Source organism: Anguilla rostrata, chromosome 19 (genome assembly GCF_018555375.3).
Source record: "Anguilla rostrata isolate EN2019 chromosome 19, ASM1855537v3, whole genome shotgun sequence".
Classification (NCBI taxonomy): domain Eukaryota; kingdom Metazoa; phylum Chordata; class Actinopteri; order Anguilliformes; family Anguillidae; genus Anguilla; species Anguilla rostrata.
This window is the reverse complement of record NC_057951.1, coordinates 15,265,043-15,278,886: the sequence shown is the minus strand read 5'-3', so window position 1 is coordinate 15,278,886 and position 13,844 is coordinate 15,265,043. Positions and strand designations below refer to the sequence as shown.

The 13,844-nt window shown below is 54.5% G+C and overlaps 1 protein-coding gene across 1 annotated transcript in view; it reads right to left on the bottom strand.

Moving 5' to 3' along the window:
• Positions 1–1,138, bottom strand: part of lmo3 (LIM domain only 3) — a 50,161-nt gene extending 49,023 nt beyond the window's left edge. The window contains exon 1 of the mRNA XM_064318930.1: positions 713–1,138. The gene's annotated coding sequence lies outside the window, so the exon portion shown is untranslated. The remainder of the gene's footprint in view (positions 1–712) is intronic.
• Between the last annotated feature and the right edge of the window lie 12,706 nt (positions 1,139–13,844).

Here is a 13,844-nt window from a genome sequence, read left to right as displayed (position 1 = left end):
GAAACTCAGCTTGTTATTTCACTGCCCCCTCAAACACACCGAGCAGCGGCCCCCTCTGTCTGCATTTCTCTCTCTCTCTCCATCTCTCTGTCTCTCCGTCACTCTCTCTCTATCCGTCTCCCTCTCTCTCCCTCTCCGTCTCTCTCTCTCTCTCTCCATCCTCTCCTTCCTCTCGTCTCTCTCTCTCTCTCTCCGTCACCTCTCTCTCTCCTCTCCTCCTCCCTCTCCGTCTCTCTCTCTCTCTCTCCATCTCTCTCAGTCTCTCTCTCTCTCTCCGTCTCCCTCTCTCTGTCTGTCTCTCTCCCGCTCTCCCCCCCTCTCTTTAACTCACCCCCCTGGAGGCAGGACGGGGGGAATATCGGCGGAGGAGAGAAGAGGAATGGGCAGGTTAATGCAGCCTCCCTGGCTGAAGGTTGTTCTGCGCAGGGCAGGCACTTTCTCTTTCTGCAGCGGCTAAATTAAGAGTTTAATTACAGCGTCTCGGGGAGAGAATCTTTTCCGAAAGGATTGAAGTAAAGAGCTATTTCCTGGTCCGATTACCCTAGCCTGAGCCTCCTTTCAGGGTCTTCTCAGACTTTTCATTTCATAGAAGCGCCTACTTAATCCGCCCCCCTCCCCCCCCACCACTACCCCAACACCCCCACTCCAAATACAGGAAGCCCTGGAAACATCTTCCAATCCAACAGCACACAAAAGAAAATAAATAACCTACCTTTTTGTGAAAAGGGCCTTTGCTGATGTGGAATTGGAGTTGTTGAAGGTTCCTCTCTCCTTCCTCCTCCTCCTCCTCCTCCGCTACTTTCTGGCGAAAGTTAGAAAAAGAATTGGAGCGGAAGGCTTTCCTCTCCTCCTGATCTTCCTCTCTTTTCTATCTTTAATTGGGCTAAAGCTGCATGTTCTTCTCTTCTCCACCACCTCCTCTTTCACGTTCTTCCTCTCCTTCGCTGGGGGGCTCTTGTTTGTTATTCACGGTGTTAGTGAGGGGCGGTCAGGGCTGAGCGAGCGCCAGCAGTGATGGCGGGTTCCCCTGGCGACGGCGTTCACACACGTTCCCCCGGCGACGGCGTTCACACACGTTCCCCCGGCGACGGCGTTCACACACGTTCCCCCGGCGACGGCGTTCACACACGTTCCCCCGGCGACGGCGTTCACACACGTTCCCCCGGCGACGGCGTTCACACACGTTCCCCCGGCGACGACGTTCACACACGTTGCCCCGGCGACGGCGTTCACACACGTTCCCCCGGCGACGGCGTTCACACACGTTGCCCCGGCGACGGCGTTCACACACGTTCCCCCGGCGACGGCGTTCACACACGTTGCCCCGGCGACGACGTTCACACACGTTGCCCCGGCGACGGCGTTCACACACGTCCCGCGACCCAAAACACGTTCCCGGCGACGGCGTTCACACGTTGCCCGGCGAGGAGCGTTCACACACCCGAAAACAGGAAGCGATGCGAGAGGGCGGCGAGGGGAGGGATGGAGACCCGAAAAGTTGACGCAGGTAGGGCACCTGGAGGACCCGAGACCGCGACCGTAGACCCCCGCTCCTCTGGAGAAGTACACCTGTCTGCCCTCTCTCTGTCCGCTTGCCGACTGGCTGTCTCCCGCTCTTCTCTCTCCCTCTCTCTCGCTCTCTCTCTCTCGCTCCCTGGCTCAGACCTGTATGGCCCTGCCTGCCTCTCTCAGTATTTAAGCTCCTGCTCAGTCCCTAGTTAGCAGCCTCCTTTGGCTCCTCCACGCAGCTGACAGGCGCAGTTAGAGAAGGCAGTACATGTTGCTCTAATGGACCTCATTAAGCTCTACTTACAGATGTTCTCTTAACATAATTGATCTGCGGTGAGTAGAGAGGATGGCAAACTTATTCCCTAGCCCCCAATTATGCTCGGGTAATTAGATCCCCAACCTCCAATTCTTCACATTCACCCTTCTAACATTCCAAAATATCAAAGTATCTCTCTCTCACAAAGCGACCCCCCCACCCCTCCCACCAGCCCCCCCCCCCCCCTCCCCCTCCAACCGTCTCCACTCCTCTCCTCTGACAGTATTGACAGTCAGATCTGCTAACCTTTGTAGTGGAGGCAGATTTAATAGTGCATTCACTCCATTGACAGAGCTCAATCTTCTCCTCTTTTCTCTCTCACCCTTTTTCCTCTCCTGTTTCAAAACGCTCTGGGAGGGGGAGAGAGAGGGAGGGAGAGAGCGAAACAGAGAGAGAGGGAGAAAGAGAGAGAGCGAAAGAGAGGGAGGGGAAAAAAAACTTACTTGTGTAGTTTGTACTTTTGATAAAAGGTGGTAATGATAAGATGTGACAGGGAAGGATCTTTTTTCGTAATGTCTTTTTATCTCTATTAATTCCTGTGATGGAGACTTTGAGGAACAGGAAAGGGGGGGAAGGTAAGGCTGGGGTACGTGGGGAGGGGGGGGGAGCAGCGACACACACCTGGGACAGATGAAGCCAAACGGGCTCTTTTATAATGCCAATCAGCAGTGCTGTTATCGTCCCTCTAATTAGAAAGCGGGCTAAAACAGAAAGCACTTGGGGAAATGCTAATCTTCTGCTTTTGCACTTAAAAGAGAAGACATTTTTTTTCCGGGGAAGGCAGGCTGGATGGGCGCTGTCATGTCCTTGCTAATGGGCACCGCTCGCTCTACGAGCGCCTGCTCCTGTTCCCCCTGTGAGCGCTCCTGTTCCTGTTCCCCTGCTCGCTCTACGAGCGCCTGCTCCTGTTCCCCCTGTGAGCGCTCCTGTTCCTGTTCCCCTGCTCGCTCTACGAGCGCCTGCTCCTGTTCCCCCTGTGAGCGCTCCTGTTCCTGTTCCCCTGCTCGCTCTACGAGCGCCTGCTCCTGTTCCCCCTGTGAGCGCTCCTGTTCCTGTTCCCCTGCTCGCTCTACGAGCGCCTGCTCCTGTTCCCTCTGTGAGCGCTCCTGTTCCTGTTCCCCTGCTCGCTCTACGAGCGCTCCTGTTCCCCTGCACGCTCTGTGAGCGCTCCTGTTCCCCTGCACGCTCTGTGAGCGCTCCTGTTCCCCTGCTCGCTCTGTGAGCGCTCCTGTTCCTGTTCCTGTTCCCTGCTTGCTCTGTGAGCGCCTGCTCCTGTTCCTGTTCCCCTGCTTGCTCTGTGAGCGCCTGCTCCTGTTCCTGTTCCCCTGCTTGCTCTGTGAGCGCCTGCTCCTGTTCCTGTTCCCCTGCTTGCTCTGTGAGCGCCTGCTCCTGTTCCCCTGCTTGCTCTGTGAGCGCCTGCTCCTGTTCCCCTGCTCGCTCTGTGAGCGCTCCTGTTCCCCTGCTCGCTCTGTGAGCACTCCTGTTCCCCTGCTTGCTCTGTGAGCGCCTGCTCCTGTCCCTGTTCCCCTGCTCGCTCTGTGAGCGCTCCTGTTCCCCTGCTCGCTCTGTGAGCGCCTGCTCCTGTTCCCCTGCTTGCTCTGTGAGCGCTCCTGTTCCCCTGCTCGCTCTGTGAGCGCCTGCTCCTGTTCCTGTCCCTCTTGCTCTGTGAGCGCTCCTGCCCTGCTCGCTTGCGCTGTTCCCCTGCTCCTCTGTGAGCCCTGCTCCTGTTCCTGTTCCCCTGCTTGCTCTGTGAGCGCCTGCTCCTGTTCCCCTGCTCGCTCTGTCAGCGCCTGCTCCTGTTCCCCTGCTCGCTCTGTGAGCGCCTGCTCCTGTTCCCCTGCTCGCTCTGTGAGCGCCTGCTCCTGTTCCCCTGCTTGCTCTGTGAGCGCTCCTGTTCTCCTGCTTGCTCTGTGAGCGCTCCTGTTCCCCTGCTCGCTCTGTGAGCGCTCCTGTTCCCCTGCTCGCTCTGTGAGCGCTCCTGTTCCCCTGCTTGCTCTGTGAGCGCCTGCTCCTGTTCCTGTTCCCCTGCTCGCTCTGTGAGCGCTCCTGTTCCCCTGCTCCCTCTGTGAGCGATCTGGGATGACTAATAGTTGCGGTAGCAGTAGCATTAGCAGTAGCATTAGAAATAGTATTAGCAGTAACTGCCTCATATGTCATTGCTCATATCTCATATCTCATGTCATATGTCATGTCATATCTGATATCTCGTATCTCAGGGTTTGCAGAGTGCTAACTCTGAGCTCTCCCCTCCGTGCTAATTGTTAGCCTGCTCTGTGCAGTGCGAGCTGCAGAAGGGGCGGGTTCCCCTTTATTAGAGGGCTTCCTGTGCAGTGCGAGCTGCAGAAGGGGCGGGTTCCCCTTTATTAGAGGGCTTCCTGTGCAGTGCGAGCTGCAGAAGGGGCGGGTTCCCCTTTATTAGAGGGCTTCCTGTGCAGTGCGAGCTGCAGAAGGGGCGGGTTCCCCTTTATTAGGGGCTTCCTGTGCAGTGCGAGCTGCAGAAGGGGCGGGTTCCCCTTTATTAGGGGCTTCCTGTGCAGTGCGAGCTGCAGAAGGGGCGGGTTCCCCTTTATTAGAGGGCTTCCTGTGCAGTGCGAGCTGCAGAAGGGGCGGGTTCCCCTTTATTAGGGGCTTCCTGTGCAGTGCGAGCTGCAGAAGGGCGGGTTCCCCTTTATTAGAGGGCTTCCTGTGCAGTGCGAGCTGCAGAAGGGGCGGGTTCCCCTTTATTAGAGGGCTTCCTGTGCAGTGCGAGCTGCAGAAGGGGCGGGTTCCCCTTTATTAGAGGGCTTCCTGTGCAGTACGAGCTGCAGAAGGGGGGGTTCCCCTTTATTAGAGGGCTTCCTGTGCAGTGCGAGCTGCAGAAGGGGCGGGTTCCCCTTTATTAGGGGCTTCCTGTGCAGTGATTGGCTGCTGACAGGCCGCTCACCATGATCTAGAGGCTTCCTGGTTGAGTAGAGCTGCAGAAGTGGGCCGGGTTCCCTTAATTTATTTGGATTGTGTGATGATAAGATGTTTTGGAAATTAAGTCGTTCCCTTTATTAGGAATCTATTTAAAATGTGCCAAATCAATGCAAAAGGGTCTCTCCCCTTCTCATTAAGTGATCTTCATCCGTCAGTCAACTCAGCAGCAAATAGCCATGGGCGAGGATATGGTCCCTGTCCATGGGAGCTTCCTGTGCTTGCGAGCTGCAGAGGGAGGGAGTTCCCTGGGTTCATGCAGCGGGCTTCTGGCAGTACGAAAACGCAAGAGAACGGGGCAGGGGATTCCCCTAATTAGGGCTTCCTGTGCAGTGCGAGCTGCAGAAGGGGCGGGTTCCCCTTTATTAGAGGGCTTCCTGTGCAGTGCGAGCTGCAGAAGGGGCGGGTTCCCCTTTATTAGGGGCTTCCTGTGCAGTGCGAGCTGCAGAAGGGGCGGGTTCCCCTTTATTAGGGGCTTCCTGTGCAGTGCGAGCTGCAGAAGGGGCGGGTTCCCCTTTATTAGAGGGCTTCCTGTGCAGTGCGAGCTGCAGAAGGGGCGGGTTCCCCTTTATTAGAGGGCTTCCTGTGCAGTGCGAGCTGCAGAAGGGGCGGGTTCCCCTTTATTAGGGGCTTCCTGTGCAGTACGAGCTGCAGAAGGGGCGGGTTCCCCTTTATTAGGGGCTTCCTGTGCAGTACGAGCTGCAGAAGGGGCGGGTTCCCCTTTATTAGAGGGCTTCCTGTGCAGTGCGAGCTGCAGAAGGGGCGGGTTCCCCTTTATTAGAGGGCTTCCTGTGCAGTGCGAGCTGCAGAAGGGGCGGGTTCCCCTTTATTAGAGGGCTTCCTGTGCAGTACGAGCTGCAGAAGGGGCGGGTTCCTCTTTATTAGAGGGCTTCCTGTGCAGTGCGAGCTGCAGAAGGGGCGGGTTCCCCTTTATTAGGGGCTTCCTGTGCAGTGCGAGCTGCAGAAGGGGCGGGTTCCCCTTTATTAGGGGCTTCCTGTGCAGTGCGAGCTGCAGAAGGGGCGGGTTCCCCTTTATTAGGGGCTTCCTGTGCAGTGCGAGCTGCAGAAGGGGCGGGTTCCCCTTTATTAGGGGCTTCCTGTGCAGTACGAGCTGCAGAAGGGGCGGGTTCCCCTTTATTAGAGGGCTTCCTGTGCAGTGCGAGCTGCAGAAGGGGCGGGTTCCCCTTTATTAGAGGGCTTCCTGTGCAGTGCGAGCTGCAGAAGGGGCGGGTTCCCCTTTATTAGAGGGCTTCCTGTGCAGTGCGAGCTGCAGAAGGGGCGGGTTCCCTTTATTAGAGGGCTTCCTGTGCAGTGCGAGCTGCAGAAGGGGCGGGTTCCCCTTTATAGGGGCTTCCTGTGCAGTACGAGCTGCAGAAGGGGCGGGTTCCCTTTATTAGGGGCTTCCTGTGCAGTACGAGCTGCAGAAGGGGCGGGTTCCCCTTTATTAGAGGGCTTCCTGTGCAGTGCGAGCTGCAGAAGGGGCGGGTTCCCCTTTATTAGAGGGCTTCCTGTGCAGTACGAGCTGCAGAAGGGGCGGGTTCCTCTTTATTAGAGGGCTTCCTGTGCAGTGCGAGCTGCAGAAGGGGCGGGTTCCCCTTTATTAGGGGCTTCCTGTGCAGTGCGAGCTGCAGAAGAAGGGGTCGGGTTCCCCTTTATTAGGGGCTTCCTGTGCAGTGCGAGCTGCAGAAGGGGCGGGTTCCCCTTTATTTGGGGCTTCCTGTGCAGTGCGAGCTGCAGAAGGGGCGGGTTCCCCCTTTATTAGGGGCTTCCTGTGCAGTGACGAGCTGCAGAAGGGGCGGGTTCCCCTTTATTGAGGGCTTCCTGTGCAGTGCGAGCTGCAGAAGGGGCGGGTTCCCCTTTATTAGAGGGCTTCCTGTGCAGTACGAGCTGCAGAAGGGGCGGGTTCCCCTTTATTAGAGGGCTTCCTGTGCAGTGCGAGCTGCAGAAGGGGCGGGTTCCCCTGTATTAGAGGGCTTCCTGTGCAGTGCGAGCTGCAGAAGGGGCGGGTTCCCCTTTATTAGAGGGCTTCCTGTGCAGTGCGAGCTGCAGAAGGGGCGGGTTCCCCTTTATTAGAGGGCTTCCTGTGCAGTGCGAGCTGCAGAAGGGGCGGGTTCCCCTTTATTAGGGGCTTCCTGTGAAGTGCGAGCTGCAGAAGGGGCGGGTTCCCCTTTATTAGGGGGCTTCCCGTGCAGTAATTGGTCGTTCTGACAGGCTGCTCAGCCATGGGATCTGAGACGCTTCTGAGGTTTTGATGTTTAGAGCTCTGCTTTCATGACCAGCGACTCGGGCCGGGTAATTGAGCACTCTAATCTTATTCTGGATTGTGTGATGTATACTGATGTTTTGGAAATTAATTTCACTTCATAAACCCACAGTTCTATTAAAAAGGACCGCTCTTAATATATTTTTTTAAATGCAGGACCAAAGAAAATCTCAATCAAACATGGGTATTCTCTCCCCCTTTCTCTCAGTTAAAGTGAATTCTTCATCCGTTCAGTCAACTCCAGCATCAAATAGCCATGTTCACCCGCAGCATGAGGAGAATATGGGCCTCCCTGTCGCTGGGATGCCTTCCTGTTGACCTCTTCTGGGGCAGAGCAGAGAGAGGAACGTCCCTTTGGCTCTGCCGGTGCAGTCGGGCTTCTGGGTGTTAGGCTGAGCGCCCAAAACCCAAAGAGCAGCAGCTAGGAGCTCACCAGGGGAGCACTGCCCCAAGAAAACACCCCGCTCTGTAAACACTGAACACTACACACACCCCTCACCCGATCCATAAACACTGTGAACACTACACACACCCCTCACCCGATCCATAAACACTGTGAACACTAAACACACCTCCCTCACCTGATCCGTAAACACTGTGAACACTACACACACCCCTCACCCGATCCATAAACACTGTGAACACTACACACACCCCTCACCCGATCCATAAACACTGTGAACACTACACACACCCCTCACCCGATCCATAAACACTGTGAACACTAAACACACCCCTCACCTGATCCATAAACACTGTGAACACTAAACACACCCCTCACCCGATCCATAAACACTGTGAACACTAAACACACCCCTCACCCGATCCATAAACACTGTGAACACTAAACACACCCCTCACCTGATCCATAAACACTGTGAACACTAAACACACCCCTCACCTGATCCATAAACACTGTGAACACTACACACACCCCTCACCCGATCCATAAACACTGTGAACACTACACACACCCCTCACCCGATCCATAAACACTGTGAACACTACACACACCCTAAGTGATTCCATCACTGTGTCACTCAGCACAAATCCGTCACCCGACATAAACATGGAGCACTACCCCCTGCACCTTCCGTACACTTGGACACAGACGAACGCCCTCCTCCGATGCCAGTCGAGCTTCTGGTGAACCCAAAACCAACACAGCTGAGTCCAGGAACACTGGACACTAAACACACCCCTCTGTAAACACTGTGAACACTAACACACCCCTCACCGATCCATAAACACTGTGAACACTACACACACCCCTCACCCGATCCATAAACACTGTGAACACTACACACACCCCTCACCTGATCCATAAACACTGTGAACACTACACACACCCCTCACCCGATCCGTAAACACTGTGAACACTACACACACCCCTCACCTGATCCATAAACACTGTGAACACTAACACACCCCTCACCTGATCCATAAACACTGTGAACACTAACACACACCCCTCACCCGATCCATAAACACTGTGAACACATACACACCACCCCTCACCTGATCCATAAACACTGTGAACACTACACACACCCCTCACCCGATCCATAAACACTGTGAACACTACACACACCCCTCACCCGATCCATAAACACTGTGAACACTACACACACCCCTCACCCGATCCATAAACACTGTGAACACTAAACACACCCCTCACCTGATCCATAAACACTGTGAACACTACACACACCCCTCACCTGATCCATAAACACTGTGAACACTAAACACACCCCTCACCTGATCCATAAACACTGTGAACACTAACACACCCCTCACCTGATCCATAAACACTGTGAACACTAACACACCCCTCACCTGATCCATAAACACTGTGAACACTAAACACACCCCTCACCCGATCCGTAAACCTGTGAACACTACACACACCCCTCACCTGATCCATAAACACTGTGAACACTACACACACCCCTCACCTGATCCATAAACACTGTGAACACTACACACACCCCTCACCTGATCCATAAACACTGTGAACACTACACACACCCCTCACCCGATCCATAAACACTGTGAACACTAAACACACCCCTCACCTGATCCGTAAACACTGTGAACACTAAAACACACCCCTCACCGATCCATAAACACTGTGAACACTAACACACCCCTCACCTGATCCGTAAACACTGTGAACACTAAACACACCTCCTCACCGATCCATAAACACTGTGAACACTAACACACACCCCTCACCCGATCCATAAACACTGTGAACACTAACACACCCTCACCGATCCATAAACACTGTGAACACTAAACACACCCCTCACCCGATCCATAACACTGTGAACACTACACACACCCTCACCGATCCATAAACACTGTGAACACTACACACACCCCTCACCTGATCCATAAACACTGTGAACACTACACACACCCCTCACCCGATCCATAAACACTGTGAACACTACACACACCCCTCACCCGATCCGTAAACACTGTGAACACTAATTTCTGTGTTGAGCTTCCTGTCAGGAGCAGAGGTGAACATGGCGGTGCGTGAGCGCTCTGACGAGGCTTCGCCTCGGCCTTCAATCACCCCAGACTGAAAACGCGCGGTGCAGCGATGAGACACAGATCCGGCTCGTGAAAACTGCTGTTTCTTTTGTCTCCTTATTGAGAGAGAGAGATCCTTACAAGGCTCGTTGTTTGCTGTGATGCATACAGTAAATGTTTTTTTTTGTTTGTTTGCTGCCATATTGATTTGATATAGTGTCAAAACAAAGCCTCCCTGTTTCCCTCAGTACGTCTGCTGCAGACGAGCTGAAAAAGCAGCACAAACAAACATTGGAGTCCTGGAGACAGACTGACAGGTACCCGTGTGCGTTCGGAGAGGAACCCTTCCTTCCCCATTTAGCATTTTATATGTTAGGGTTTGATCTGATAGTGAGCCGTACTGGTTTTAGAAAAATCCCCTTTTCCTCAATTTATATTACATTCAACCCATTTACAGGCAAAAGAGAGAGAGAGAGAGAATGATTCCTGATGTCTCTGACTGTAGATTCAGAAAAGCTGTTATTCATAATTCACGCTCTGTGTGATGCTGTCTCTTTTTTGCTCTCTGTTTGGCTGAAAGTTAACATTTTTGTGTATGATCATATACCGAGCCTACACTTAACTTCTGGGCAAATAAAAATTTACTTGGCAAAGCATAACATAGCATGACATAATGATGAGAACGGGTGATTCAGCTCACACCTCTTTCCAAACTAAACTGCCCAGTGCTGTTACCTACAGGCTAGATACTACCTAAAGACTCGATAGCATCAAAACAAGGGAATGTAAAAACTCCAGCTTTGATGAGCTGAGCCAGATGTGTCACTGCGATGCAGGTGTTTGTTCTGCGGTTGTGTACGTTCAGCATGCAGCCGTGTAGTATGACCTGAGTAATATCGCAGTGAACCTCCCTGAGATCTGAGCGTGTGCGTGCGTGTGAGCATGAGTGTGAACGTGCGTGTGAGCGTGAGTGTGAACGTGCGTGTGAGTGTGAGCGTGCGTGTGAGTGTGCACGTGAGCGTGCGCGTGAGCGTGCATGTGAACGTGCATGTGAGTGTGAGCGTGAGTGTGAGCGTGCGTGTGAGTGTGAGCGTGCGTGTGAGTGTGCACGTGAGCGTGCGCGTGAGCGTGCATGTGAACGTGCATGTGAGTGTGAGCGTGAGTGTGAGCGTGCGTGTGAGTGTGAGCGTGCGTGTGAGTGTGCACGTGAGCGTGCGCGTGAGCGTGCATGTGAACGTGCATGTGAGTGTGAGCGTGAGTGTGAGCGTGCGTGTGAGTGTGAACGTGCGTGTGAGTGTGAGTGTGAGCGTGCGTGTGAGCGTGAGTGTGAGTGTGAACGTGAGTGTGAACGTGCGTGTGAGCGTGAGTGTGAACGTGCGTGTGAGTGTGAGCGTGAGTGTGATTGTGCGTGTGAGCGTGAGTGTGATCGTGCGTGTGAGTGTGCGTTACTGTCTGGGTCAGGTGTGCTAGCCGTTAGCCGTTAGCCGTTGCCTGCGTAGTCCCCGTGCCGTTGATGCTACCCTTGAGCGCGGCCTGATTGACGCTGGGAGGCCAGGCGTTATAAACGTCTCTGATATCTGCTGGCTTCCTCTCTCCCGCTGTCCCTGAGCTGCTCTGCTGCGATTTCCGTGTCCAGAACGGCACATTTCCGACTTCAATGAACCTCAGTAGCAATCAATCAGCTTTAATCCAAAACCAATTTACTGCGCCTGAATAGGACCTATCTTTTAATCTCTTGCTGACAGCCTGCTGCTGCCGTGTCCAGCATCAACGGACAATTAAAATAGGGCTAATCAGGTACGTGCACCACAAAAGCTAACACTTTCACTTCCTTCTGTGTGCAAGTTAGTTTAATAGCAGTGCCCAGTGCCTATATCGCTATTTAATAGTGATGTAGTCATCTGTGTGCTTACACGCGCGTGTGTGCGTGCGAGCGTGCGTGCGTGTGTGTGAGCGTGTGTATGTGTAATAAGTGATAATGTTTGTTTACTGTTCAGATTTGTCTGCGTGTTTTTGAGTACAGTAGATGCTGGTCTAGCTGGAGGTGCTTTTTTTTAATCTGAGGAAAATACTGAGCATTAAATGCAGAAGTAAAACCAGGAGAGGTGTCCTGCAGCACATAAAAGCACACCTGTCTCTGATCTCACACACTCCAAAGCTCTTCATCTGAAGCCCAAGTCTTTTAAATATTAATCTGACTGGCAGGCAGCAGACGCTGGGCCCGCGGTGCTGCTGCTGGGATGCGTCTCGTACGGAGCAGCGCTCCTCAGTGCACACGGCTGGGTAAGGCCCACAGACTGAGACAGGCAGAGCAGCGCTCCTCAGTGCACACGGCTGGGTAAGGCCCACAGACTGAGACAGGCAGAGCAGCGCTCCTCAGTGCACACGGCTGGGTAAGGCCCACAGACTGAGACAGGCAGAGCAGCGCTCCTCAGTGCACACGGCTGGGTAAGGGCTCATTCTGACACGCGCTCATTCTGACACGCGCTCGCGACACGCGCTCATTCTGACACGCGCTCATCCTGACACGCGCTCAGTCTGACACGCGCTCATTCTGACACGAGCTCATTCTGACACGAGCTCAGTCTGACACGCGCTCATTCTGACACGAGCTCAGTCTGACACGCGCTCATTCTGACACGCGCTCGCGACGCGCTCATTCTGACACGCGCTCAGTCTGACACGCGCTCATTCTGACACGCGCTCGCGACGCGCTCATTCTGACACGCGCTCATTCTGACACGCGCTCGCGACGCGCTCATTCTGACACGCGCTCAGTCTGACACGCGCTCATTCTGACACGCGCTCGCGACGCGCTCATTCTGACACACGCTCATTCTGACACACGCTCATTCTGACACGCGCTCACTCTGACACGCGCTCATTCTGACACGCGCTCATTCTGACACGCGCTCAGTCTGACACGCGCTCATTCTGACACGCGCTCATTCTGACACGCGCTCATTCTGACACGCGCTCATTCTGACACGCGCTCAGTCTGACACGCGCTCGCGACACGCGCTCATTCTGACACGCGCTCATTCTGACACGCGCTCATTCTGACACGCTTGGGGCTTGACGGGAATCTGCTTTGGCATAAAAACAGCAATTAGGCGGCAGCTTCACGCGGCTTTTGGTTGGGCGCTGTTCCGGATGGAGCGGAGGCTGGTGGAAACGTAGGGATATAAAAGCAAACTACACGTCTTTCCTTTTCCTGCCTTCGCCCCCCGCCCCCTCCCGCCCTCTCCCCTCTGTTTTAAGCTTTAATTGCCTCCTCTCTCTGAAAGGAGGGGGACCCAGGGGAGAGGGCTCTCCTCCTCCAGCGATGATCACTCCAGCGCTGGCGGTCCCGTGAGGAGGATGTGGCGCGTGCATCCCTCTCATCCTGCCTCGCTGCAACCCAGCGGTCCTGATGCAATCTCCACGGCAACTAAGTTCAAATATCCTGCATGTGAGAAAAAAAACAAAAAGAAAAAAAACAAAGGTGCTCTGTAGAAAGGGCTCATTGTGCACTGCGCGGGACGTTAGTTGCGCGGGACGCTAGCTGCGCAGGACGCTATCTGCGTGGGACGCTATCTGCGCGGGACGCTAGCTGTTTTGGACGCTAGCTGCGCGGGACGCTAGCTGTGCGGGACGCTATCTGCGCGGGATGCTAGTTGTTTTGGACGCTAGCTGCGCGGGACGCTATCTGCGCGGGACGTTAGCTGCGCGGGACGCTATGTGCGCGGGACGCTAGTTGTTTTGGACGCTATCTGCGCGGGACGCTAGTTGTTTTGGACGCTAGCTGCGTGGGACGTTAGCAGCGCGGGGTGCTAGCTGTTTTGGACGTTAGCTGCGTGGGACGTTAGCAGCGCGGGGTGGCACTGATCCAGCGGCCCCCTTTTCAAACTCACTATCTGTGAGGAATTACCCGTTTTACCCAAAAAACAGAAATGGCAGCAGAGCAGAGTTTTGTTGACATGGTTTAATCTGGAGGCTCGACCTCACAGTGAAGGGCAGCACAGGATGCAGCCGGGCGGCCCGCCAATCCCTGCCCCTCTCCTGCCTGCCGATCGCTGCCCCTCTCTGGCATCCTGGAGGTGATCTGCGCCTCGATACTGTGACAGAGAGAGAGAGAGAGGCAGAGCCGGCCCGCTCTGTGATGAATCCTTATGAAAGGAGAGTGTTGTGGAATGATTTCCCATTTGGGTTTGGCTCAGATAAGCGCTTTGAAATTGCACGCCTGCCGCCCAACCATATACTTCTGACTGCATTACAGGC